Below are 13,524 nucleotides of genomic sequence, written 5' to 3'. Positions count from 1 at the left end.
CCTTCCAGCTCTGCCATGGAAACTGATCTCTTGGTGGCTACCACTGGCCTCCTTGGTTGTGAAATCCAGTGGCCCCTTATCAGTCCTTCCTTATTTAACTCGACCTCTAGGCAACATCTGACTGTTAACCACTCCCACCTCTTGGCTTTCCTGCCACACACCACTGGCCTCCCTCGGGCCTGGGGTGGGGGTGGGGGCTCCTCCTCAGACTTCTTTGCAGGCTTCTCGGCAGACTTCTCTTTGCCTCTTCCATAAATGCGGGTGCTCCAGGCATTCGGTCTCCGTCGTCTCCATCTACACACGCCTCTGAGTGAGCTCATCACTCCTTGGTTTTAATGCTCACTGATGACTTTTAAATCTGTGTCTCCAGCCCACACGTCCCTCCTGAGCTCTAGACCTCAAGCCCCAGCTGCTTCTGGACCGCTTCTTGGATGTTTCCCAGCCTTCTCAAATTCATCACGTCCTAAACGGAACTCGTTATCTGTCACCCCAAACCTGCTCTGTCTTACTATCCAAGCAGATGCCCGAGATTTGTTCATGGACTCCTTCTATCTATCACCACCCCCATCAGTCGATCAGTCAAACCCAGACTCTCGTCCCTTGCACCTCCCAGTTACCTCTCCAGCTCTGTCTACCTCTCTCCATCCCCACCGTGGTCCCAGCCACCAGCATCTCTCACCTAGGTTAGTGGGAACTCCTCTTTCTGGCCTGCACCCATCTATCCTCTCCAGTTCGTCCTTCACACTGAAGCTGGAGAAGTTCCCCTAAAATACAAATGTGTATTCCATAATGTTCTCTGCTGCATGCCACTGCCCTCAGGTTAAAGTCCAAACTCCTTATTCAGAGGCGGGTATGGCTTGATCTGAGCCAGTCTGCAACATTCCCGCAGCTCTCCTCTCTCTTTGTGGTCCAGTCACACTGGATTTCTTCCCTTCAGCTCTTTAGACCCACAGTTCCTCTTTTGCCTCCGGACCTTTGCACATGCCATCCCCTCTGTCTAGGATGCTCTTAGGTCTGACAAACTTACTATCAGTAAATGTGTGTGGTGATGTGATGGATCAGACTTCTGAGAGAGACAGACCTGGGTCTGTATTCCAGCTCTGTATGTATGGCCATAAGCCTGCCCGCTAACCTCTCTTAGCCTCGGTATCCTCATCTGTAGAAAGAGAAGTAATAATTCTTGCTATGTCTGGCATATACTGGTTTTTCTTTTCAACTACCTGACCCACCTCCACCTATCCACTTTGAAATACTTTTTCGAGGAATTGCTCCCTCTTCCCTATTCATGTAGGAACAGTGGTGATTCCTGGCAGCCGTGTTCATATAACATGGTGAAGCCCCTCCCCGCAGGTGATGGGGCCAAGGTTGGCACCTGACCCCAGCTGGACTATCAGTCCCTACCTCCTGAAGGAGGAGTTGGGACCCAGAGAGAGTCACACTGGAGACTCTCCTGGGCGGCTGGACTGAGCATAGACACACCCCCCCAGCCCCCCACCCCCACCCCCCGGCTATCAGGAACCGTGTGTTCTGGCAGACGGGAAGCAGAGAAAGCTGGTTGCATCAAAGAAGATGGAAACAGGTGCACAGAAGCAAAGACCCGGAGAGGAAGAGAAGGTGGAGACAGAGAAAGAATCTCATGCCCTCAACATCTGTTTCCAGTGACTGACTGACACTAGGTGCACTGAGCCTGGGAGAAACTCCTGCCTCCTTAAACTGAGAAAGAAAAAAAAAATATTTTTTTCTTAAATAGCTAGCCTGGATTTCTACTACTTGGAACCAACAAAGTCCTAGGTAATTTACCTATCTTCCAGAGTTCAGAGTTATTGTGAAAGGTGGAAATGAGGTAAATATTCATATGGTAAGTATTCAATGAATAATAATAGTAGTAGTAATACGTCCAGTGGATGAATGAGGTAAGGACTGAAGATGTCAGAACTCTCTGTACCCGGTTCTCTAGAATAGTTCTAGAAATAAGGCCCAGTGCTTAAGACTATATCATCCCATGAGTTTCTTTTTTTCATTAAAAAGGCAAATGACCAAAAAAAAAAAAAAAAAGGCAAATGACCGTATTTTGGTAATTTTGAAAGAAAGGAAAAAATTACACATAATCTCACCCTACCAAATTGAAGCAAATATTTCCATTGCATAGGTACAGTGCATACTTGTAATCATGGTGCACACTCCATTTTGTGTCCAGTGTTTTTCACTTATGATATCATTAACATTTTAATATTTCTACACGGGCTTTATAATAATTTTATTTTATTTACTTATTTTGAAAGATTTTATTTATTTACTTGAGGGGGAGAGAGAGAACGAGCAGGGAGGAGGGGCAGAGAGAGAGAAAGAGAGAGAGAAGCAGACTCCCCACTGAGCAGGGAGCCCAACATGGGGCTTGATCCCAGGACCCCAGGATCATGACCGAGCCAAAGGCAGACACTTAACTGACTGAGCTATCCAGGTGCCCCTGGATAGACTAGTTTGTTTGTTTGTTTGTTTGTTTGTTTGTTTGTTTGTTTGTTTGTTTTAAAGATTTACTTTATTTGTCAGAGAGAGAGAGCACAAGCAGGGGGAGAGGCAGAGGCAGAGGGAGGAGCAGGCTCCCCACTGAGCAGGGAGCCGGATTTGGGACTCAGTCCCAGGATCCTGGGATCAAGACCCAAGCAGCAGGCAGATGCTTAACCAACTGAGACACTCAGGTGTCCCAGGCTATTTTTTTAAGATTTGTTTATTCATTTATTTATTTGAGAGAGAGGGCGTGAGTGGGGGGAGGGGCAGAGGGAGAGAATCTTCAAGTAGACTCCCTGCTGAGCAGGGTACCTGAGGCAGGGCTCAATCCCATCCATGACCCTTGAGATCAGGACTTGAGCTGAAGCCAAGAGTCTGACTCCCACTCGACTCAGCCGTGTAGAGGCCCCTGGATAGGCTATTTTAAATTAGCTCACATTGATTATTTTAATTGCAAAAGTAATATGTAGTCATCTTTGAAAATGTTGATGATACAGATGATCAAGAGGAAAATATTTGTCATTTCACCACCCAGAGATAACTCGCATAAACGTTTTGCTAAGTATCTTTCCAGCTCTTTTTTATGCATAAATATTCGATTATACTGTACCTATTTTGTAACCTGCTTTCCCCCACTTTAACTGTATATCAGAAACATCTTTGGGGCGCCTGGGTGGCTCAGTCAGTTGGGCGGCTGCCTTCGGCTCAGGTCGTGATCCCAGGGTGCTGGGATCGAGCCCCGCATCGGGCTCCCCGCTCGGCGGGAAGCCGGCTTCTCCCTCTCCCACTCCCCCTGCTTGTGTTCCCTCTCTTGCTGTGTCTCTCTCTGTCAAATAAATAAAAATTCTCAAAAAAAAAAAGAACATCTTTCTGTGTCACTAAATATTTTTCTACAACCCTTTATATAAAAGTACCTTACATGAACAATCCTCTATTTTTGAATATGCATTTATACCAATATTTTACTATTTCAGCTGAAACTGCAATGACTGGAATTCCCGAGTCACATCTTTATGCATGTGTCTGATTGCAGTATTTCCTTAGGATGAACTCTCACAACTGGAATTGTAGGGTCAAGAAGTAGATGGATACGCTTGGGATAATTTCTAGGCGTGAAATGTGAGGTTCAAGTTTAGAAGTTCTTTAAGGCTCTTGATGTGCTATTTTGCTCATAAAAAAAAAAAGATTGCCTTAATTTTTAGAAGGAGAATTTTAGTGGGGGAGGAGGGAAGAGTGCCTTTTTGTCCTCCTGGAATCGCTGGGTTATGCGGACCAGCTCTCTTCCATCTTCCCTTCCTCCTCGGCACCCAGGCATTGCAGGGTAATGGCAAAGATCAAAGAACTTGGATTCCAGGGACTGTTTCCACATTTGACGGACTAAATGACTCAGGCAAGTCGCTTAGATGTTTGTGAGGCCTCAGTTTCCCCACCTGTTAAGCGAGGTTCATTATATCTACTCTGGAGTAGCATAGTTTTCTCAGAGGTGAAGAGGGATAATAAATCAACCATAAATTCCTGTTCTAAGCCATGCATTTGTTTAGCCTCACAAGGAGACAATGGTGCTCAGTACTGGGCTGTGTTTCCGATAAGATGATGGAGACAGGGGGGCGGAGAGTATTGAATCATGGGATTTTACCTACCTGGCCGGCGGCAGGAGGGGCAGGGGATAAGCCCCATAAACTCCTCCGTCTGGCCCCCACTGTCTGGATCTATTCTATGGGGCCAGGATGGGGGCCAGTCTCCTGCGGTAGTGGCTCCAACAGAGTGGTGGGATTCTTTGGCTCTAATCCACAACCCCTTCCTCCCCCAAACCCAGACAGCCCCTGTAGGTTCCCATGACAACAGCACGCCTGGGAAGGACAAGCCTGGGGGGAAAAAAATAAACAGATTTTACTGTAAGAAAAAGTGGCCAGCAGCCACAGGCAGGGCAAGCTGAGACAAGAACTAGTGGGGCGGGGTCCTCGGGAAAAAGACCACAGGGGTGTGAGTATGGGCTCCATGCAGGACAGTACCTGACATGTTTTGAGCACTTACTCTGGCCAGACACCATTAAATGTGCTGTATATGTATATTGACTTGCTGGATTCTCCCGACTAACCTGTGAGGTAGGACATTACTAGCCCTGTTTTACAGGTGACAAGACCCGTACAGGGAGGTTAAAAACCGGCAGTCTGACTTCAGTGCTTGTATTATGGACCTCTAGGAAGTCATAACTCTTCTGTCTGCAGCCTTTGGCAACTGATAAAGTGCAGCTTCCTTCTCTCCTCACCAAAATGTTGCAAGAGAAAAATTATTATTCCCATTTTACAGATGAGGAACCCAAAGGTCAGAGAGGTTAAGTGAAGGGTCCCAAACCACACAGCAAGGAAGTAATAGAGCTGGGATTTGAACTCAGATCTGTCTGAACCCAAAGCCCACGGTCTTTCTTCTACCGAGGTGCCTAGAAGTAAATCTGGAACTTCCTATCTGCCCATAGGTACACTTGCTTGTCAGCCTGAAGAGGCAAGTCATGGTTGCTTAGTATAGCTTTAGGAGTGTGTGTAGGGAGTGTTTCTGTGCCTTTAGCACTGTGCCAACTCTTTCCCAACACACATATACACACACACACACACGCACGCACGCACACATGTACACACAGGCCCTGGCAGGCTGATGCTGTCTTCCTCCCAGCCAGGAATAGGCCCGCCTACTCACAACAGGCTTCCCAGGCAGGTGAGCCTGCCCACACCTGCTCGCCTCACCTGGGAGAGGCTGCTGGAAGGCACATCTCCCCACCCCAACTCATTCTGTGTAACCAGGCTGGGGCTTCCCAAGGGAGGGAGGAACTTCCGGAGGTCTGGGAGGCCCCCGGGACTTTGGGGGGGGATTTTTTTCTACATAGAATGGGGAGCCTAAACTTCAGAGCTTGGAGCCTTGGGAGTTGCTCCAAGGTTAGGATAGGGAAGGTTCTGGCATTCCAAACGGAAAACTGTCCCTATTGTTCTTCCAGTGTCAATTTTTTACTTAATGTATTTAATTACCTGTACCCTGATCTAATTCTTTTCTGGATGTGGCCTTTGATTTTTAAAAGTTCTACAATCCCTGTGGTAAGTGCAGTGGTCTTCTGTCATTCTATCTCTTTTTAAAGTTTTTTTTTTTTATTCCAGTGTAGCTAACATACAGTGTTATATTAGGTTTTTATTTTTTTAAGATTTTATTTATTTATTTGACAGAGAGAGACACAGTGAGAGAGGGCACACAAGCAGGGGGAGTGGGAGAGGGAGAAGCAGGCTCCCTGCGGAGCAGGGAGCCCGATGCGGGGCTCGATCCCAGGACTGGGGGATCATGACCTGAGCCGAAGGCAGACGCTGAGCCACCCAGGCCCCCCTACAGTGTTATATTAGTAAAAATTAGTATATTAGTAAAATTAGTAAAATCAAGACATTTGCTTAAGTTCAGGTGTACAATATAGTGATTCAACTATTCTGTACATCATTCAGTGCTCATCATTAGTATACTTTTAATCCCCATCACCTATTTCACCAACCCCCACCCACCTCCCCTCTAGTAACCAGCAATTTGTTCTCTATGGTTAAGACTGTTTCTTGATTTCTCCCCTTCTCTGTCTCTGTTTTTCTTTGCTCATTTGTTTTGTTTCTTAAGTTCCACATATGAGTGAAATCATATGGTATTTGTCTCTCTGACTTATTTTGCTTAGCATTATACCCTCTAGCTCCACCCATGTTGTTGCAAATGGCAAGATTTCATTCTTTTTTATGGCTGAGTAATATTCCAGTGTGTGTGTGTGTGTGTGTGTGTGTGTGTGTGTGTGTGTGTGTGTGTATCACCTCTCCTTTATCTATTCATCAGTCCATGGACACTTGGGCTGCTTCCATAGTTTGGCCATTATAAATAATGCTGCAATAAACATAGGGGTGCATGTATCCCTTTGAATTAGTGTTTTTGTATTCTTTGGGTAAATACCTAGTAGTGCAATTACTGGGTCATAGGGTAGTTCTATTTTTAATTTTTTTGAGGAACCTCCATACTGTCTTCCACAGAGGCTGCACCAGTTTACATTCCCACCAACAGTTCACGAGGGTTCCTTTTCTCCACATCCTCACCAACACTTGTTGTTTCTTGTGTTTTTGATGTTAGCCATTCTGACATGTGAGGTGTGAGGTGATAGCTCATTGTGGTTTTAATTCGCATTTCCCTGATGATGAGTGATGTCTTTTCACGTGTCTGTTGGCCATTTGTATGTCTTTTTTAGAGAAATGTGCGTTCAGGTCTTTTGCCCATTTTTATCTTTTACTTTTATTTTTTTAAAACATTTTTTTTACTTATTTGACAGAGAGAGACACACAGCAAGAGAAGGAACACAAGCAGCGGGAGTGGGAGAAGGAGAAGCAGGCTTCCTGCCGAGCAGGGAGCCCGATGCGGGGCTCGATCCCAGGACCGTGGGATCATGACCTGAGCCGAAGGCAGCCACTTAACGACTGAGCCACCCAGGCACCCCTCTTCAGCCCATTTTTAAATTCGATTATTTGGTTTTGGGGTGTTGAGTTGTGTAAGTTCTTTATACAGTATGGATACTAACCCCTTATCGGATATGTCATTTGCAAACATCTCCCATTCCATAGGTTGTCTTTCAGTTTTGTTGATTGTTTCCTTCACTGTGCTGAAGGTTTTTATTTTGATGAACTCCCAATAGTTTATTTTTGCTTTTATTTCCCTCGCTTCAGGAGACATATTTAGAAAAATGTTGCTACAGCTGATGTCAGAGAGATTACTGCCTGTGCGCTCTTTGTTTTTTTTAAGATTGATCGATTGATTGATTTATAGAAAGAGAGCGAGAGCAGAGCAGGGGCGTCTCCAGCAGACTTCCTGCTGACTGTGGAGCCTGACATGGGGCTTGATCTCAAGATCCTGAGATCATGACCTGAGCTGAAACCAAAAGTTGGACATTCAACCAACTGAACCCCCCAGGCACCCCTACCTGTGCTGTCTTTTAGGACTCTTATGGTTTTGGGTCTTTTTTTTTTTTTAAAGATTTTATTTATTTATTTGAGAGAGAGAGAATGAGAGATAGAGAGCACGAGAGGGAAGAGGGTCAGAGGGAGAAGCAGACTCCCTGCCGAGCAGGGAGCCCGATGCAGGACTCGATCCCGGGACTCCAGGACCATGACCTGAGCCGAAGGCAGTCGCTTAACCAACTGAGCCACCCAGGCGCCCCATGGTTTTGGGTCTTACATTGAGGTCTTTAATTCTCATTCTATCTTATCTCTGGAGGACTATTCTATATCTTCACCTGGGACCTTACCTCAAAGTTCTTGAGTAAAATCATGACATTTGCATAAGATCAGTCATTGCACAGATATTGATCCTATGCCTTTCCCTTGAAAGACAGGGTATATATGGGAAACTAAAGACACATTTAGGTGCACCCCTTCTTACCTCTATAGAGTCAAGGGAGGCACCAGAAGCCTCTTCTGCCAAGTGTCCTCTTAGGTAGTGGGCTAGATGAGGGGCAGAGACCTGAAAGCCTGTTTTATAGCAGGAAGCATCTACACACTTTTCCAATGGAAGCAGAGTTAAGGTTCTCTCCCCAGCTCTATCAGCCTATCTGCCTCTATCCCGTTCCCCTCTGAAGCACCCACAAGACATCCTTGGGGATGACCTGGAAACCATCCTAAGTGGTTTTCTCTGGCTTCCAGCAGACCCTGCCCTGCTTAGGTATAAACCCCATTTCTGTTCCATACCGAACTGCCAAGGATGGGAGTACAAGATTTAGCACACTACAGCTCCCAGGTTCTCACTTGTGTAGAAATTGGCCATGAAGCCTTTTTCTAGAGGACCGTGATGTCCATCCACAGGACAGGATGGACTCCAAAGTGGAGTGGGAAAGGGGGAGAGAGGCGGCAGCGCAGGGTACTATGGCCAAAATATGTCAATATCATGTTTGTTTTTTCCTCTCGTGGGGAGGACGGGGGAGAGCATGCCCGCTGTCTTGAGTATGGTGCGCCTGAGCCTGCCTCCCATCCCCCACAGCTCCCTGCAGGCTGGCCCAGGCATGCGGTGGGCATTTAGTAAGTGCACACTAGAGCTGGTGGTGATGTCGATGGGATGGCCGCACAACACTCAGTCTGCAAAGTCCAGACTTCTGTCTCTCCCACCCCCTGGGAATTTCATAAATAAATCCCTGGCCCTGTTCCAAGAAGAATTTCAAGGCTTCTCTGCGCGCGCGCACGTGTGTGTGTGTGTGTGTGTGTGTGTGTGTGTGTGTGTGTGTGTGTGTTTCTAGAAACACAACAATTTTACATGCTGCCTGGTGTGCAAACTCCTAAGCAACTCCTGGGGAGGGATGAGGGCCGGCACAGCATGAGAACGTAGAGCCCGAGTTGGGCTGGGCCAGTGGGGTGGCCGGGATACCAGCAGTTAACCGGTAGGTTGGAGCCGAGTCTCTGCAGCTGGCTCTGCTAACCTGCCTCGCAGACACCCAGTCAGCCCCAGGCTCAGGTTGCTCAGCCCCCTCCCCCACTCTTTGGCTTTAGCAGTACTCTCCACCAGGTTTTGCAAAGTGCTGGGGTCTTAAAATAGCATAAAGACACACACACTCTAGACTATAGTGTCAATTCCCGGACCACAGAATGATCAGAAAGGAAGGACAGTGGAGGGTAGAGAACTCCAGGGCATCTTCCTGAGCAGCGAGCAGTGTGAGTGTGGGGCCAGGCAGGAAACGGGGTGGGCACTCGGTGTGAGGATGGGAATGGAGGAACAGTGAGGAGAAAACAAGGCAGACCCCATGTCTGGGTGTGAGTGACACAGTGACAGGGCTGATAGTCATGTCTGGTATTTGTGTGTGTGTGTGTGTGTGTGTGTGTGTGTGTGTGTGTGTGTGTGTGTGTGTGTCTGGGATCATGAAACCAGAGGCTGTGTTGGTGTGATTGGTTTGGTGAGGAGACTCTGAATTTCCCTCCTGGACTATGAACTTCATCTTAACCATCCCCAAGGCCTAGCCTGGTGCCTGGCACATAGACACTCAGTGCACGTTCCCAGGATAAATAAACGATGGATGGATGTGTGGATTTTCTAGAACATAAAATGATAGCAATAAAGATAGTCCAACTTCAGACAGCAAGATCAGAAATGAGTGTCCCAAAGTTAGAAGTTTCGACCAATCAATATGTACTTACTGAACATCGGGAGGAAAACGGAAGTGGTGGGGTTTATGGTCTGTGTGGGGAAGGAGAGAGGAACACACCCAGGAAGGGGAAGGCTTCCAGGAGGAGTCAGGCCCTGAGCTCCTTCTGAAGGATGGGTGCAATTCCTTGAGCTGGTGTTCTAGCTGAGGTTTGCAGGCTCTGAGGACAAGTACACTCAAACTGATGGAAGTGGAAAGAGGATTTCCTGGAACGACATGGGAATCTCAGAGAAACTGGTGCTGGGAAATACAGCTAGATCTCCTGGCATCTGAGAAGACACTGGGCTGGGGATGTGTGGAGGGCAATTTGACTGCGTGGGTGAGTCTGGAGGGCGTGTGTGCACATGCACGCACCCACAGGCACAGCTCAGTAATCTCTCTCTCTCTCTCTCTCTCTCTCTGCCTCGGTTCCACTCCACTCTCCTCTCCTGACTCAGCCTGATGCCACACGGCCCAGAGTGGCTTCCAGGTTCAGCTCTGTAGCTCCTGTCACCATCTAAGTAACTCAGTTACTATGCCTCCTGAGTGCAAAATGCCCACAAGAGAGAAACTGAATAGCTCAGCCAGTCTACTTACTGCTTTTCCTGGGTTCAGATGCCCAACGCTGGTCAGTCATCTGTGGACAGAGGGCAGACTATGTACTCACCCAGGAGAAGGGGGCATTGACTCTCCTAATTCCGATGGAAAAGAGGGGACGAGGGCTGACCAAGCAGGGGGAACAACCTGAGTGAGGATTTGGGGTGTGTGTGTGTGTGTGTGTGTGTGTGTAAGAGGGAGAGGGAGAGAGAAACCAGGAGAGCTATCAAGGGCCAAGATTAGTTGGGTGACCTTTTGCAATTTATTTAATCTCGGTATGCCTCAGTTCCTCATCTCTACAAAGGAGTTGTTGTGAAGATTAAATAAATAATCCATAGAAAGCTTTTAGGAGAGTAAATGGTCAGTTCCTGTACGCTATTTTTTAACCAAGTTCTCCTTGGATGGCTATTAAGTTCTCCTCACGTGGAAGTCTCGACTGCCTGTTTAGTTCTACCCTGGACAAGTCATTGATCTTCTCTGAGCCTCAATTTTTCCATCTGTAAAATGAGATAAGACTAAAATAATTTCTCAAATCTCCTCCAGATTTAGAATATCATGGGCTTGGTTTTGGGCAATAGGGAGCCTGTGTGCTGTCCGGACGGCGGATGTGACACAAGGAAAGGGGCTCTCGTGGACATGGGTGTGCAGCCGTGTGGCTGGGGACAGCAGGGAGTGTGGCCAGGTGGTAGAGAGGTTGCAGCAGGAGCAGTACCAGAGATGTGTGGTCTGAGGCTCCGCGTTGGGCCCTCACGAAGGGCATGGAGAAGAAGGGGCCAGACAGGCAAAAGCTCAGAGGTCCACGACAAAAGGCCAATGACCAGGAGAGCCATCCTGTGTGGCCATCGGGCATGCTAAGATAGAAACTGAAGTATGAATCATCAAGGCTGAGGGCACCAGGCCTGTTTACCGAGGAGGCACTGGGATGGAACGAGGTCAGTGTGAGGGTTAAAGAACAACTCTAAAATCATGCAGTGGCCTCTGGAGCAACAACAGGGTGAGAAAAGCCAGAGGAGGGTTTTCCTCAAGGACACCAGAGCTCAGCACCATCCCCTGGGACCACTGAGCACAGACAGCGCACGGCTGACGGTGTCGGGTCTCTGACGCTGTCTGGGGTCTTCGGGCTTCGAAGGGCCGCGGCAGCTCCTCTGGCCAGCCTCCCATCCCCAGCCACCAGCCACATCACGTTCAATTACCTTCCATTCCTACGCTGCCCTCCCTCTGCTTCCCTTACCTCCCTGTCCCGCCTGTTCACCTACCAGCCCCTACCACCCCGCTCCCTACCCCTTCATCCTCCAAAAGTCCCCTCTTCTGCTCGCACCCGGGGCTGCTAAGTATTTCCAGAGGAAACTGTACCAAAGCTTGTTAGGACCTCAGCTTTATGTTCTGCGACCCTGGCTGGGCCCCGGTGCCACGTTGGCGATCCCTTTCTGCTTTTCCATGTCCCTGCACACCACTCCCATTCTCCACAGTGGCTTCTCCAAATGCCCCCTACTCTCTTCCAGCAGATTTACCATCATATGCTGTCCTGCCTCCTGACCATATTGATTCACAGCAGAGGGCCCTGACTGCAGTTTGACTGAGAACACCCAGGTGGCCCTCTCATGCCTATAAACTCCCTTGGTTGACCTTCTTCCTCCAGCCTCTGGCCAAGGCTACTCCCTGCACCTCTGGATCCTGATTCTGTGTTCCCTGGCCACTCCAGCTTCTGGCTCCACCACTTATTCCTTCTTCGTCCTGTATCTCTGAACTCCTCTTGGCTCCTTTACCGCAGCCCAAGTTGCAATCTCTCCCTTCCTACTAAAGCAACAAAACACAGCAAACACTTCTGTGACCTGGTGTATCTTTCTAGAAATCTCCTTTTCTCTCTGTCTCTTGTCCAGTCTGGAAATCTGAATATTGGACTATTTAGCCCATTCACATTTATTGTAATCACAGACATATTTGAATTTATTTTCACCATTTTTTTTAAAGATTTTATTTATTTATTTGAGAGAGAGAGAATGAGAGACAGAGAGCACGAGAGGGAAGAGGGTCAGAGGGAGAAGCAGACTCCCCGCCAAGCAGGGAGCCCGATGCGGGACTCGATCCCGGGACTCCAGGATCATGACCTGAGCCGAAGGCAGTCGCTTAACCAACTGAGCCACCCAGGCGCCCTTCACCATTTTGTTTATGCTTTCTATTCATCCTACCTTAATATTTCTTTCCTTTCCTTTCTTGCCTCATTTTGGATGGGTTATTTTTTCTCATTCTATTTTCTTCCTTCTCTTAATCTGGAAGTTATGTAATCTGTTTCTCTTTTATTAGCAAATATCTGACAATTAATAAAGTACGCATGAATTCATACATAACTTATACATTTTTTATTTAGCCTTTTTAATTTTTTTAGATTTTATCTATTTATTTGACAGCGCGCGAGAGAGCACAAGTAGGCAGAGCGGCAGGCAGAGGGAGAGGGAGAAGCAGGCCCCCCACTGAGCAGGGAGCCCCATGCGGGACTCGATTCCAGGACCCCGGGATCATGACCTGAGCTGAAGGTAGACACTTAACCGACTGAGCCACCCAGGTGCCCTAGCCTTTTTTTTTTTTTTTTTTTTAAGATTTTACCTATCTATTTGAGAGAGAGAGAGAGAGAGAGAAGCATGAGCAGGGGGAGAGGGAGAAGCAGACTCCCTACTGAGCAGGGAACTTGATGCAGGGCTTGATCCCAGGATTCTGGGATCATGATCTGTGCTGAAGGCAGACACTTAACCGGCTGAGCCACCAAGGCACCTCAAGGCTTTATTTTTCATAGACATTTTCTTTGAGTACAGTAGCCCGCCTTATCTGTGGCTTCCCTTTCCTTTTAGTTCCCTGTGGTTGACCATGGTCCAGAAGCAGATGATGCTCCTTCTGACATATTGTCAGAAAGTCAATAGTAGCCTAACATTACATTACAATGCCTACATCATTCACCTCATTCATTGCCTCTTGTAAGCATTTTATGATCACACATTATCACAAGGAGAAGGGTGAGTACAGTACAATAGGATATTTTGAGAGATCACATTTACAAAACTTTTATTACAGTATATTGTTATAATCGCTCTATTTTATTGTTATTGTTGTTAATCCCTTACTGTGCCTAATTTATAAGTTACTTTATCATAGGTATGTATGTATGTATGTATGTATAGGAAAAAACATAGTATATAAAGGGTTTGGTACTATCTACAGTTTCAGGCATCCACTGGGGGTCTTGGAACATATCCCCTGTGGAT

Source organism: Zalophus californianus, chromosome 9 (genome assembly GCF_009762305.2).
Source record: "Zalophus californianus isolate mZalCal1 chromosome 9, mZalCal1.pri.v2, whole genome shotgun sequence".
In the NCBI taxonomy this organism is placed as follows: Eukaryota; Metazoa; Chordata; class Mammalia; order Carnivora; family Otariidae; genus Zalophus; species Zalophus californianus.
Note: the sequence above shows the minus strand (reverse complement) of the source record.